The following is a 15,677-nucleotide window of genomic DNA, read 5'->3' on the forward strand; positions in this document are numbered from 1 at the left end:
CACCTTTTTGGATGACTTTGAACTGAGGGCAAGGAAAGCCTCATGGGAAAATAAGCATCAAAGACCTTGTAGGCCTTTTGAAAGAGTTAAATCATTCTCTGATCTCACTGGTTTCAGGCTATTAGGTCTTTAAGCATCTTGTCTTTGAGGATTAGTCTGAACTCTTAATTGTCCATTCCTGATGGTTTCTATCACTCCAAGCGCACTGCTTCTGCCTTAAACAGTAACTACAGCAGTCATTGCATTGGCGTAAAAGCTCTTGTTAATTCTGCTTATAACATTCTCCACTTAAAAGCTTTTGCTTCAAAGTCTTTCAGCCAGTGCATAATTGGGGTGATGAGGGGTGAGGAGCATGGGCAAAGTTGAGCAGAGCCATAGCACTTTATAAATCGCTTGTTCGCAAGTTCTCTGGGCTCCTGGGGGAAGGGGAGTGTTACCAAGCCACCTTTTTACTAAAACCTACTGGTAGCAAGCTGGCAGTGTGTTGATTCCCAGGCAGTTTGCATTAGAACAGGGTCTAACATCTGCACCTGCCAAGTGCCCTGTGGGTTTTGAGAAGGCTTCTTGTGTAGTTTAGAAGCAGTATGCGTTTGCATGTGAGTCTTATTGTGACAGAAGTGAAGGGCCACAAAGATGATTAAGGGACTGGAGCATCTCTCAGTTAAGGAAAGGCTGAGAGCACTGGAAGTATTCAGCTTTGAGAAGAGAAGATTCAGGGGGGGATTTTATCAATGTGTATAAATACCTGAAGGGAGGGTTCAAAGGAGATTGAAGCCAAGCTCTTTTTAGTGGTGCTCAGTGACAGGACAAGAGGCAATAGGCACCAGCTGAACCATAGGAGGTTCTGTCTGAACATCAGGAAACACTTTTGTGCTGTGAAGGTGACTGAGCACTGGCACATGTTGCCCAGAGAGGTTGAGGAGTTTCCATCCTTGGAGATCTTTAAAAGCTGCTTGGGCACGATCCTGGGCAACTGGCTCTAGGTAGCCCTGCATGAACAATGTGGACTGGATGACCTCCAGAGGTCCCTTCCAACCTCAGCTGGTCTGTGATTCTGTGAAGCTAGATTTTAATACAGAGCATCACGTGGGCAATGACCTAACCTGGGATGGAGGTTTAGTTTTCCTACTGTCTTGTCTCCTCTAGTGCTACATGCAGTCATCTCCTCCTTTTGTATGGTATGGTCCCACTAATTACACCTTTTGCTGTTCTACTGATTTTTTTAAATTATTTTTTTATTTTTAGTTTGTTAAAAAACCCCTCCAGTTTCTGTATGCCTGAGATTTTGGGGAGATAATTTAAAAATGATTTAAAAATGGGGCTTTCATTTAAAAATGTAAATAAAAAATTTGTCTTGGTAGTTACAGACAAAAAGATCAAAAGCATAACTTTCTAAAAAGCCAAAATATTAGGTAATAAAGAGATTCTAATGCTCTGTGTTTTATGACAACAGTTTGAGTTTAGGAATCTGATTGTTCATTTTTCTGTGGATTAACTTGGCAGTATTAGTTTCTCGTGTTTTCTGTTCTTCAACAAGCTTTTTCCCCTGCTAAATATTGAATTTATGCATTACATGTTCTGGTTGTGTAGGATTTATGTATGCATCTTCTTTGAGTCTGAAGTCCATGAAGTGGTCCTATCTGATCCAGTGTTTAATGTGATTCAGATTATGCAAAGAAGCTGATAATGCTACCCTGTTCTAATTAAGTGCTTGAACATGGGCCTAAGTGGAAACATGCTGTGTGGGATGTTCAGAAGTGCCCGTGGGAGAAAGGAGCTTAAGTCCCATTGAGAGTGAAGAGCTTGATCCCAGCAGCTTGAGAACGTGATGTCTCCCCCATGCTTTGCTCGCACTGCTGTTGGTGGGTGTTGTCATTCTAATGACTTCACGAGCCAAGCTACGAGTTTCATGCACCATTCCTTTACAGTCATTTCACTAATGAAAACACATCTCGCCAGGTTTTTCTCTACTGGGTTTCAGTCAATTCTAGTCCAGTTAATGAGGGGGTCTCTTGTGTCCTCCCTGAAAGACACAGTTAGAGTTGTTTTCCTTGTGTTTTGCAAAAGGCACGTGGCTTGTGACACAGAGGCTTCTGTTTTGCAGGTTCCCTTTTTGCTCATTGCAGAGAGGCCACCTTGTCAACTGGGATCACGTCAGGTGCTCTGAGCTCCCATTCCTGCATCAGGTACGTGAATGGCTGGGATCAATCTGTTGATCTAAAATAAAGTTCAGAGTGGATGATTCCATTTCAACTTAAGGCCTCGGTGAATAACTTTTTAAAGACTTGAAAAGACAATCTGCAGAAGCTATTATAATTAAAATAATGGATCAGGCTGGTAACAGAAATGTTGCTTACTGCTGATATGGATTGTGTTTCCTTGTTTCCCTTGGAGTGGGATGGCCTGGAAAGACATTCTGCTGAGCGCTTTGGGTGAGGGGGCTGAATTATTATCCCAGGACGGTCTTCTTTTTCTTAGTATTACTGATGAACTAATCTAACTTCAAGTGATGCGGGTACTGTTTACCTGAATTCTTTCCCCCTTGAACTTGTGTCTTTTGTGCACGGTCTGTGTATTTTGAGTAGGAAGAAGACCCCCAGCCCAGTTCTTCCAGTCATGTTATAAAAATAGTGGAGGTGTTGAAGAACATGCTGTGGTAAGGAAAGGACAAATAAACAGATTAAAAAAGAGGTGCTGCAGCATCTGGCACCATTGCTGTAAGCATCCAGCAACAAATGACTGAGACACGAAGATGTATTTAGGATAATCTCACAGAGCACAGCCCTTGAAGTGGGGAGAAAGAAAGATGATACATTGGAGTTTATGTTCAGTCCCCTCTAAAGCACTGTAGGGAAAAAGTATTTCTGAACCTTCTGGAAGAATAAAGCTACAAGTAAAACACTGTAATAACTTCCAAGTGGATGGGTCTGTAGCAGTGAAGCATTTAAACAGAGGGTTAGTCTTCCCCCTTTCTTTAATTTAATTTAAATACTTCCTATTTTGGTCGCCTTTAAACAGTTACAGTGGACGTAGTGACCAGCCCCAACATCCAGCTGAAAGTCAGATTTTTTCAGAAATCTGGAAAGAAAAATCATTTCTGTTTTGCAGTTGAAACACAAATCCACATGATAGCAAAGGGCAAGCACTCACTGTTGACAAGCTGCTATAGACGCTCAGTAAAGCAATCACCACTACTTGGTGTGCCTCTTAACTGGGAGTTGCAGGTCATTATTTAAATCCATGTAGTTCTGTAGACTTCTGCAGCACATGCAGACTGAGGATTTGACCAAGGTCTGTGGTGTGATCTGGAATTGAAGTTTGGCATCTGATATTAATTGATATTGACTTTTGACTCAGGTATATTTTCATCCTCTCAAAAGCTGGTGTGTATCAGGAATGTTTATGTTGCTTGATTTTCAGTGACCCTTCTCCTCCAGCTCCTAGCTCTCTGGTTCTTTGTGAGAGAAAGGTATTTTCTTTGCTTTTGCATGTGTCTATGACTTCCATGTTAGTTACAACTGGAATTAAGACCTGTGCTATATGGTTAACATTATCCTGGGTCAATTGAGTTGAATCAATCAAAGTTCAGTGATTTGTGCTAGAAAATAACTCTTCTGCATTGTCTGTGAAGACAAAAATATCTGCTGTTATTACAGGTCCCTCAGAAGGGCTATTCTGTCCATATAGGTTTTACAGTTAGGCAGAGCAGGTTAATTTCATAGAGTGGCCGTAATTTACCACCTAATAGAGCCTGTAATTGGACTAGGGATTTGTTTTGTTTTCTGAATTACTGTGTCAAATCTTGAGGAACTTTGCTTTCAGTTCTCAAACTGAATTACAGGTTTAGGCCAAGGAGATGCAGCAAACACAGGCTTTCAGCAGCTGGACTGACCCAATTTTCTGCACTGCCAGTAGTGCTTTTGTTGGTTTGATGTGATTATGCATTTAACTCAAGCAGAGCTTCCAATAGACAAGGATCAGAGAAGAGCAGGAGGCTTCTTTGTTTGCTTTGTTACTGTAAATATTCACATGGCATCACTGCATTTTTTAGGGGATACAGCTCTTAGGGCCATGTTTACTCCATCATCCTTACAGCATTGTGCACAGCACTGCCATGGAAAGTGTGCGTGAAAACACCCAAACAAAATCTGTTTCTCTGCAGACAATTTTTGTATTGAGTCTTTAAGATTGTTTTTACAGACTAAGGACAAACCCTTGTTTTCTGTGGTGTAAGGGTTTCTGGTGAAACATGGTGAATGACTGCTGGGAGCATCTGTTTGGGCTGATAGTGAATGTATTTGATTGTGGATATAGTAAGTGTTTATACTTTAAATTATACGAAAGAAGCAGGAGATTCCCAAGTAGTATTTTACCATTGAAATCAGGCAGTATGAATTGTCATCTTAAGTGCAGTGTCGCTGGATGGTGAGATTTAGTCAAAAGGGTCTCTCCTGCTGTATAGGTGAGGAGATGGAGTGGTGGAAACATGGCACACCGTCGCCTTCCTTCCACTGTCAGAAAGGGAGGAAATGTCTGCCTGTGTCTGTTCAGTACTTATACATAGGACAGGGAGCCCAGACCAGAAGCTGTCAGGCTGTAGGGGATCCTCTGAGGGATTTAAAATGGTCTTTGTGCCATGAGAAGACTTTTTGCCCACGTGCCTGATGGTAGGAGTGGAGTCACTGTGGAGGGAAGTAATGCTTTGCTTTCACCACCAGTTTTTGTTTTTCTTTCACTCTTCCTGCCTCTTGCCGCACTACTGACAGGGAGACTGATTTGCCATGCTAAACACCTTGTGGCTGACAGGATGGGGAAAACCTACAGGTTCCTTTGACAGCTGTAATCAATAAGAAGTAAAAAATCTCACTTTGAGAAGTCCTTTTGCAACTATAAATGGCAACAAAAGTCATGAAGGTGAAACCCCTATTTTAGACCAAACTGTGAAAGCAGAGGACAAGGAACCTGAGCCCAGGGAAAATATTTGCAAACCCTCTGCTTATCTGTGTGCACCTTAGTCAAGGAAAGAACCACACTGTGTGCCAGACAGTCCTCAAAAATTCCTTCCTCAGACAGCTTATAAGCTGGAGCTTTTCTTAGCACATCCTTGTGCCATCAGGGCAGAAGCAGGGCTTGATGCAAGAGCTTTCATTACCATATTGCAATCTTGTCCAAAGGTCCCACTTGCCTGCCGAGATGCTGATTTTCTCCAACTCTTACGAGAGTCACTGGGCATTGAGGAAGCTTAGTTAATAACATCTAGGCGGAAGGAGGGATCGGAGTTAGCTTTTTAACCTAACAGGTCTACTTAATTTTTAAAAATAAGTCAGTCATTTCTATGGAAGAAAAAATTTGTTTCTTTTCAAATAGATTTCATTGCCAGCAAGCCACATTGAAATTAGGAATAACAACTTTTAATTATGATTAGGGATACACAGAAATTCCCAGAGCACCTGGTCAATCAAAAATACAGGCTGAGTGGTGCAGTGTTTTTCCTGCTGTATTATGGTGACAATAGCAAATCGTTTGGAAAGCATAATAGGAAGAGTTAAGTCTGACTGATAAGTTCTTGTTTTGTGATGTTGAGTAACTATTAGCATGGGCTTTTACTGTCATCTTTGTTTTGCAGAAAGCAATGCAAGCAAATAAATATGGCTGTATCCCGTATTGCTATTTTACTCACAACTTAGCTGTTTATTTGGTTGATATGGAGTTTTTATTCCCCTTGTGTTATAGGTGCAGCTAGGGAATTTGGTGGTAATACAAATACAGAGCTCTTGCAACGAGCTTTGTGCTGATAGATCCCAATGTTTTGTGAAGTATGATTAACCTCACATTGCAGACATGTAACAGTGGAACAAGTTTGCCCCGATGGTCACTTTGCTGGCAGGAAACCTGGAATCCTCGAGGATCCTTGCCCTGGAGTCTCAGCACAGGGCTCACTCTGTCTGACCATGCAACCTCTGCTTTGATTTGTTAATAGAACTGTCAGTGGTTTCATTCCTCCTGAGGATGTGGGGAAGGTTTTAGGTTCCCCGATAATAATCAGGTATCTTTTTGTCAGCACTAAATTCATTTTAAAGAAGAGATACAAAAATAGCACATGCTTTTGTGTTAGCTATCATATGTCCTCTGGAAGCATCTTTGCCAAGTGCGTAAAAAAATGCAATTAATGGCTACCCAAGAAATTTATTCTATTATCTTGACTACCTTATTTCTAAAGCAGTTTGACATTTTATTAATCTGACTTACCTGTTGTTGCAGTGAGATTTTGTTTTATTGCACTTTTGGAGGCTGAAATGTTAAACAGGAAGTACAGGAGCTTCTTTCATTATTTTTTTTTTGCTGTGAAATGTGGACTTACAGACTGGAGTGTCAGCTGTGCAGTAAAGGAGAAATCTGGGCTCAAGGTTGGGACAAAATGGTGCTCAGGAGATTTAGATTTGATTACAAACCATATCCCAGACCCTCTGTGGTAAGCTGCTTATACCTCAATCCTACAAAGCAATTTTAAGCCCTGCACACCCTACCTCCCAAATGTGAAATTCAGGTTGAGCTTTGTCTTCCTCTGCACTGCAAACATCCCAGCGTGAGCAGTCAGCGTGAACGGGCACTGCAGGGAAGGAGCGTGCTGGAGTGAAGTCGTGTCCCTGCTCCCAGGAAAGACTTAGCTGTAAACAGCAGGACAGACATAGTTTAAAATACCCGCTGGTGTTGCTACTGGATGTGTACTGTCGGTAATGTGAACTATAATAGTAACTATAATATGTTAACAAGGAGACCATTTACCTGGAGGAGTAAGAGCCATTTTTGTATGGTCGTCTATTAAACTGAACTTGTTTCTTCTCCAGCCAGTCCAGACATGCTTGACATTGGCTGAAATCTCTTAAATTTCATGGCTTTGGAGTGTTTTTGTAATGGTATTCTGGTGTACAGTCCTCTACAGTGCTTCACGATTTCCTGATTCCACCTTCATACATGCACACACACTTTCCATTGGGGACCACAAGTTAAATATTTGATTTGATTGTGATCTTTGGGAGGCTCTGTAAGTAGGAAAGTTTTTATGAGTGGCTAGGAGAAAGCACAGAGAGCCAGATCAGAAGCAAAGAAAAACAGTGGAGAGTGGACTTGCAGTTTTCTGTGCATGAGCGCACTATTTTACTTTGCGTTGCCATTTGGAGTCAAAGAAGATGAAAATCATCTGATTAATAGAAGCCTGGATAAAGCGATGTGCTGTTATAGTGTTTTTGAAGTCCTGCAGATCTTGGGCTTGGTGCCCAAAAAGCCTGTCCTTTTATGAAGGAGCTTTCTTTATATTGCAGAAAATGGTAAGGTAAAGGAAACAGGCAAGTAGAGCAGGCATGTATTATAAAGTGTGTTTTATGCGAGTAAATGAATATCTGCAGTTCTAAAAGGAGTTTAAAACTGAGCACTGCAAAAATAAATTGCTTTATCTTAATAATATACAACATCCAAGAAAGCATGTGCTTTTTGAGAAAAAAATAGAGGAAACTTTAGATCTTCTTGAAGCAAAGATAATTGCACTCTTGCTTATTTTAATTACGTTAGGTCACTCATGCTTAAAACTGTGGAAAATTTAGGAAAGCTTAGGAACCTGGCAGAAGTGCAGAAACCAGGAGACCTTGGTTCCAGTCTCATTTTAGAGATCAGTTCCTGTATTGCTACAGCATTTTAGCATGGACTGCCTACAATCAGAGGGAGGGTTTACTTGTATTTTTTTTTAATCCAGACCAGTGTTACCACTTCTTTCTGGGTCAACTGATTTCATTACAAACATGTTCATTGCAGTCAAGCTATCTTGTAGCAGCAGTGATGAAAAGATAAAATCAGGCTTCTGAAAGCAGTGGTGACAAGTTTAGCTCAGAGTGGATAAAGAGACTGAAAACAGGAACAATTTCATATGGTCAGAGATGGTACTGAATATTTGCTTTCTGATTTAGGGTGTGTTCTATGACTCTATAAGAATGAGGCAAAAATTACCAGATCAGTTAGTTCCTAATTCATTAAATGGCTCGCCCTGTCTTCTGGGTGCTTAGGATGCTGCATGTCCTGAAAAAGTCTGATCTTTGGTGTCATCTCTGGAGCAGCAAAGCTCCAAGCACATTTAGAAACTGCTCTTCTCCTCTTCAGCTGCTTCCCTGGTTTTGTCTGGGACAGAGTTAGTTTTCTCCCTAATAGTTGGTATAGTGTTGTGTTTTGGATTTCATATGAGAATGATGTTGATAATACACTCATATTTTTAGTTGTGGGAAGTAATGCTTATACTAAGTCAAGGACTTTTTAGCTTGCCATGCTCTACTGACTGAGGAGTTGACCGAGGGGAGAGAATCGCTGCTCAGAGTTCGGCTCAGCATCAGTCTGCAGGTGGTGAGCAATTGTGCTGTGCACCACTTCTTTTGTATATTCTATTATTATTATTATTATTTCTTCCTTTGCTTAGTTATTAAACTGTCTTTATCTGAACCCACAATTTTTACTTTTTTTTTCCCCATTCTCCCCATCCCACTGTGGGGGGTTGGGGGGGTGAGTGAGTGGCTGTGTTGGGGCTTAGTTGCCACCTGGGGTTAAACCACAACAATTCTTTTTGGTACCCAACATGGGGCTTGAAGGGTTGAGATACTGACATATATGACCAGACCGTGTTAAAGCAAATTTGTTATAAGCATTCATTATACTAGTTTAATCACTGCTGGTCACAGTATTTTTTCATTTGTTCTCAGAGTTGTGTTATGTAACATCTGACTTGCTGTATATACTGTTTATTGGTGTTTGTTACCTCTGGGAACTGGATTAAGGTTATTGCTGTGCTGTGCTGTGCAACACTGCCTTATGGTATGATAAAATCATTGGTCACGAGAGCAGTTTGGTATTTGTATTCAGCAGTGGCGGGTGGAGCAACAGCGACGGTTTCATCTCTGTACTTTGGGAGCCATCTGTCAGAAGTTAGTAATAATTACACTTTTTACTTTTTCTCCTCAGAGAGACAATCGATGGGGGAGACACCTTTCTTTCTTCTCATTCTCTAGGCTAATCACAACCGCTCTTGAGAATGTTGAATATCCTTGGGATGTTCAGACCTGCATGTTTCTATTGCTGTGTTTCCTGAATGTGGTTCAACGTCTTGTTTAGAGTTAAACAACTATTTAAGAACACCACCCAGAGATCAACCCCAGCAGCTGGTGCCGTGGCTACTCCAGCCCTGGTGGCTGGCACTGTGGCCACTCCAACCATGACAGCTGCCTAAGTGGTAGACCAGAGCTCCTCTGAAAATTTGAATAAAGGGATCTCTTGAAAATATTTGGCTGCAAAGATACAACATGGAGAGGACTGAAAGGAGGACTTCTGTCTGAGCTGGCTGTGTCCTGCTTCACTAATGTGAAGATACAAGCTGGACCAGATACAAGCTGGTCTTAAAATTCCTTGGAGACCACCAAGAAATATACTTATGAAGGTGATGCTGATGGGTGTAATAGATCTGGAAAATACCAGCATTTCTGAGGTGATGGATTTCCAGGCATGGCCTATGTTGCCAAAGTCGGTTAAGTGGGATTGCAGTACACAGAACATCTATTTCAGAAAAAAAAAATCTTTGGCCTCTGCTTTTTACGTGTTTTCTGCTGCTTCCATACTTGGTGAGCTTTTGGGAAGCTGGGTGAATTGCGCAACCTGATCAGTGTTATTATCACTGTTATATTTTCTTCTGCTTAACTCTGCAGTTAATGGACAGGTCATGAAAACTTTTTCCTTTAAGCAAAGGGGCTGAGCGAGACTGCTTTGGACCATCACATGATGGCTAGCTGGAGCTCTGCCGGTGTAACCTGAGGAGGTTCTGATGACGGGGAGTCTTTCCTGGGGTTCAGGAAAAGATAAGGGAAGAAAAAGAGCTCTGTGCTGTGAGCAGAGCAGTTTGCATAAAGCACACACCAAGCACACACTGTGGAAACAAGTCATGCAAGGTGGTTAGCAGTGTGACTAGTTCTTCCTCTCTTCACTACAACGCCCAGCCTGTACCCCTCTCTAAAAGCAAATGGCAGTTATTGGCAGCTTGAACTTCTCAATGGTGTTCAAAGTAATAGGGTTTGATAAGCACGAGACATGATGTTTTCCTTCTGTTATAACAGCAGGTAAGCTTTTTCCCTGTTCAGTTTGGCCAGGACTTCACCAGGCACAGAGAGGAGGGAGCAAGGTAGTAAAGAGGCAGAACCTCTGTTTTTTTCTTCTTGGCTGCTGGGTGTAGATTCACAGTGAGGGATGGGAGCCACACTAAAGTCCTGATCCACCGTTCTTTCAATTCAAAGATTCTCATCCATTCCAACAGATTTGAAACAAGCTCCAAGCCTGTCTCCTTCAATGCAGCTTGTAGTATTGTTGGCTGGCCAACTCAGGAAAAACAGAGATATTAAAATAATACTATCCTGGAGCATGCCCGTTCAGCAATACGTACTCTGTCTTCTGCTTGCCTAGTGTTTAGCAGCACCGAGTCACAGCTATGCTCGTTAGCTCCTTGCCTGGTGTAAGGAGAAATCTTCTGCTGGTTTCAACCCATAGGCTCTTATGGCTGGTTACCAGAGAGGGAAATGCTATATTCTCTTTATAGCCCTGCCTATTCCTATCCCTGTTTCTCCTAAATGCAGTGGATACTTTTCCTTCTCTGGTTTCTTCTGTAATATCACATGTTGTAGTGGAAATTACCTAAGCAGGCAGTAAAGACTTGAAGGTGAAACAAAATGATCTGTCTACTCATGGACTTTTACTAGGATAAACTATTTTAGGTTAATTATATAGATACAATCCCATATGGAGACCTATGTTCTGGAGTAAGAGTGTCTATGTAGAAACTGAACTCTTGAAACCACTTGAAAGTATTTGTTCTGCAGTAGATACTTTGATTAATTTCTAAGCATACCAGGACCTACAGTGATTACAGTTGGCATTGCTTCTGTACCTCGCTGCTTGCTTAAAGTAGTTCAGAGAGTGTCTCCATTAATGCGTCAGGTTCAGAATTGTGCCCTTTCATTTTATTTGAACTAGCAGAAGCAAACAATCTTCTCGACTCTTTATCTAAAAATGTGTACCACAGATTGAAATGCTGCACTGCGTATCTGTGTGCCGACTCCGCAAAACTCCAACCCTTTGCCTCCACCTCTTTCATAACAGTAGAGTTTAAATGTGGAAACATCTCTTCAGTCAGACAAGGATATTTAGCTCGGAAAATGAGAGGAGGAGGTCAGTGCATCACATGAACCAAGACGTGAGGGAATGAGATGTGTTTAATGGAAAAGACTGGAAAAAGGCAAGAGAAGAGTACTGAGGGAGAGAGAGAAGTAAAGGGAATGGAAACAAAGCAGAAAATGCAGGGAGAGGCTGCAAGATCCTGATGAAATTGAGATGAGAGGTTGTTAATACACAGGAATTGCTCAGTGACTTTGGGTAGGCTGGGCTCCCTGCTCTTCAGAGCTAGAGCTCTGCTGGCTTCCCTGCCATGCTGTCCCAGTTCGCTTCAGCAGAGAACTTAGCCTTCATCACTCAGAGGCTGCCGTCTGTCACAGCCACCCACTGGCCTGTGAACTATTTGTGCCTGTCTAAAGGCACTAACTGCCGAATGTGTGAGCTCTGCTGTCACTCCAGGATTGAGACAGTAGCTCAGCCAGCAAACGGTAGAGTTTCAGCCCAAAAAAGCCTGAAAGCAGCTCCCACAGCTCTCTCAAAGGTCCCCAAAGGAAGGGGGCAGCCCTCAGCTGTGCTGCAACCAAGGCTGTGGGCAGAGTAGCAATATTTAAAACTGAAAAAAATAAATACTGTTCACCTCTGTGGTGTCATTCATCTAAGGACCTTACAGTCTGGACGAAGCTTCAAAGACATTTGGTGAGATAGCTCAGCTATTTCCAATAGGAATAGGAAAAGATATCAAAGGCAAATATGAATAATGAGAGTTAGGGATAACCTTCAGCTTGCCTGAGCATGTGGGCCCTGCCTCTACCCCTGGGCAGTGTGCACAGTTGCTTCTCCCTCAATAAAGCCTTTCCTCTGCATGGAGCTAATGAACAGCCTTGTGGTCTTTGATGTGTTGGACCACCGTTTCCTTATCTTCTTGATGTTCTGCTTGCTCTCAGTTCGTTGCCGGCAGTTCTGGTGAACCAACATCTTTCACTTAGCTGAGAACCGACCTGGCTTGGCTGTGTGCAAATGCCTGTGGTCAGTTCTCAGAGGATCTGCTTTAATTCCAGGTGGAAAATGGAGCACTTAGTCTCTCATTGAAAGTCTTGGGTTCAGCTCAGCCCCAAGAGCTTGATATTGCTCCCGTTTCTGAGGTCAACAGAAATTAGTTAATCCTTAGTTGGCCCTGATTGCTTCAAAAGGTCTCCCTAGTCCAAGACTATGTGGCTGGATAGGAGATGGTTAAAACTGACTGCCTGCAAACAGATGTGAGTTCACCCTCACCTTTCATTTATGCGAAGAGAGAAATATGATACATATATTAGACTACAGCACTGACGAAAATAACTGCAACACTTTGCACCCTGTGAGTAGCTGATGAATGTGGTGGTCTGTTTAGATGTTGCTGTCTCCCTGCAGTCGCTATTTAGACCCAAATGCCAGAAACACAAATAAATTCCTGAAATCAAGGAGTAATTACAGTTCATGAACAGCACAAGGTCAGATTCAAAACTGGTGGCTGTTACCATAGCTTCATTAAAGTTTCATTTATTTATGTTTGCATTATTTTAGCTGCCTGATTTCACAGCTCTAATTTAGAGCGTGGCAGTGCAAGTAACTGAATCAGCTTAAGTAAGGCGGCAGTGGTCTCTGTTGTGAGGAGAGCAGAATTGCACTTGAGGGGAGAGTTAGCCCTCTTAAATCAGATGTGCTGTCAGTAAAAATAATTACATGGAACTACAGTCTTAATAGAGTGATCCAATTTTGTACCAGCTCCTGATATGACTGGTAAATTGTAGCTAAACTTTAATTTACCCACCACCCCCTGCTCTTCATGCAGAGTATCATAATCACAAAAGCTCCTCTCATCTGAAAATGGTCTGAAGAGTTATCAGTATGAGGGCACTAAAGGTAGGCCAAGAGCAAGCCACAAACTCTGCATCCTGAATTCACAAACTAGTTATCTCCTGCCAATGGAATTACAAAAGGAAGTCCTTTCCATAGTGCAACTGCACATTTGCAAATGCATTTTTGCATTTCTGTTAATTTAATAATTTAAACCTCACTTTTAAGCCTAAATTTTAATAATTTAAGCCTAACTTTTCTGACAGTGCAGAGATGCTCTTTGTAATGGTTTTGGAAGATGCAAGCCTGTTTACGGGCTCAGTCTCAACATGTCTTTCTGTTGTTATAGAGCTGTTTCAAATTTAGTTTGAGGTTAAATCTATGCAATTCATTCATATTAATTGAATAATACTTCTAGTGTCTCTAAGCTAAAGGGGTTTCTTTTGTTAAGTTTGCCAAACATTATCTATTGCTTTATAGTTTAATGGGGGCTTCCCGAAGGACCGAAGGGAGCTTCAGGTAACAGTGTTTTTTTAAATTTAGATAGCATGCAAGTGAAATATGCTTTATCTAAGATGAAGGGTTGTCCTGGTTTTTGGTGTTTAGTCAACCCTTAGTTAGGATTTCTGGATGTGTGTGACAAAGATTTACATCTTCTTTGCCGTTTTGAATTTCTTTAAGTTTCTTTTGACTTCAGTGGGTACTAAATGTAATAAGGGCAGGGGTGTCACTATAAAATTGAAGCAGAAACAGGAAACAGGCATTTGTCATGTGGATGAATTTCAACAAGCTTGATTTCATACTGCTTGCCTGGTATGATAAATGACAGTAAATGAAATTCTGCTGAACAGTTGCTGACCTCTTTTTTTTTTTTTTTTGGTAGTATTCGTGCAGAAGTCGCAATATTGAAACTTGAATACAGAAAATAGATACTGCAAGCATGTTACGAAGCTTTCTGTGTGTATAAAGAGTGTTCTCCAAAGCACTTTGAGGAACAAGGCCTTGTTGAGTATGAGCAATTTTGCCATTATAGAGTTCTGTCACAAGTGTGGAGGGATAGAAAAATGGAGATTCTCATGACAGATGTTAGCCATGTGCTTTGATGTACATCTGGAAAGTCCTTGGGCTTAAATTGAAATGTCCTCACAGAAATCAATGTGTGTTGATAGGTCACTAATTCTCTGTCTCCTCTTTTGCCAAACACATGAATAGTAATGTTTATCTCCTGACCGCAGTGGGTAATCTCTAGAATTTTAGAGTCATAAAATAGTTTAGGTTGGAAGGGACCTTTAAAGGTCATCTAGTCCAACCCCCCTGCAATGAGCAGGGACATCTTCAACTCGATCAGGTTGCTCAAAACCCTGTCCAGCCTGGCCTTCAATGTTTCCAGGGATGGGGCATCTACTACCTGGGCAACCTGTTCCAGTGTTTCACCACCCTCACTGTAAAAAATTTCTTTCTTATATTCAGTCCAAATGTACCCTCTTTCACTTTAAAGCCATTACTCCTTATCCTATCACTACATGCCCTTGTAAATTGTCCCTCTCCAGCTTTCTTGTAGGCCCCCTTCAGGTACTGGAAGGCCTCTATAACGTCTCCCCGGAGCCTTCTCTTCTCCAGGCTGAACAGCCCAACTCTCTCAGCCTGCCCTCACAGCAGAGGTGTGCCATCCCTCTGATCATTTTTGTGGCCCTTCTCTGGCTCCACTCCAACAGGTCCATGTCTTCCCTGTGCTGAGGGCTCCAGAGCTGGATGCAGGTCTCCAGGTGAGGTCTCACCAGAGCAGAGTAGAGATTCTCCTCCTTCAGCCTGCTGGCCCCACTTCTTTTGATGCAGCCCAGGATACTGTTTATTGAAGTATTTATTGCCAAGGTCGAAATGAAGTGGCCTGCCAGCAAAGCCGAGGGAGAAGAATAGCTCCTCTTTGGAGAGAGAGAAAAGGATGGCCAGATTATTCAGCAGAGAGTGTTTATAATGTTGGCTGTCTTTATATCGTGCCTGCATTTCATGACGCAGAACAGCTTATGGAAGAGAAGACTTTCACTACTAGGAAGTCTTTGCAGCCATGGGAGAGTTCTCTTGCACTGTCTGGGTTACAGAGGATTCTGCATGTATAGGAGGGTGCAGAATTGTCTCATCTCACCTAGTGCATGTGGACAATGAAATCGGCAAAGGTAATGCATGATCCATGGAGAGTAGCCCATGGAGCCGCTACTGCAAGCTTGAACCACCTCCTTTAAAATCTTTTTGGGGCACATTGTTAGATGCATGTTGGCAGAAATACATTTATTAGTATAAAGACCCGGAAAAACCTTTGAATGTAGTCATCAAGATCAGTCACTCTGAACAGGGGAGAAGTCCAAGTATTGTCTCTGTCTCCTTGTTCTATGGGAAGTCTGTGATGGAGCTAATTGTGACAAAACTAAGTTTTTAACCAATTTGATATTATGTCTTGAAAAAAGTCAAGATACTTTACAGCCTTATTTGTTATACAAGCAAACATTGTGCAAAAATTTGTAGAAGATGGCATACTCTCTGTATTTGCACTTAGGCATGTGTGTGTATATGTATCTTTATTCCTATAGAAAAGCAGACAGTGCAAACACAATGTTTGTTTCTTAGAAACCTTGGGTGCAGTGGTCCCTCATACCCCT

General features: G+C 41.9%; 1 protein-coding gene across 1 annotated transcript in view; it reads left to right on the plus strand.

The window, feature by feature from the left end:
* The first annotated feature begins 2,103 nt into the window (after positions 1-2,103).
* TSPAN4 (tetraspanin 4) overlaps positions 2,104-15,677 on the plus strand; it is a 365,256-nt gene continuing 351,682 nt past the window's right edge. Inside the window, exon 1 of the mRNA XM_075425480.1 lies at positions 2,104-2,186. The gene's annotated coding sequence lies outside the window, so the exon portion shown is untranslated. The remainder of the gene's footprint in view (positions 2,187-15,677) is intronic.

Source organism: Opisthocomus hoazin, chromosome 7, assembly GCF_030867145.1.
Source record: "Opisthocomus hoazin isolate bOpiHoa1 chromosome 7, bOpiHoa1.hap1, whole genome shotgun sequence".
Classification (NCBI taxonomy): domain Eukaryota; kingdom Metazoa; phylum Chordata; class Aves; order Opisthocomiformes; family Opisthocomidae; genus Opisthocomus; species Opisthocomus hoazin.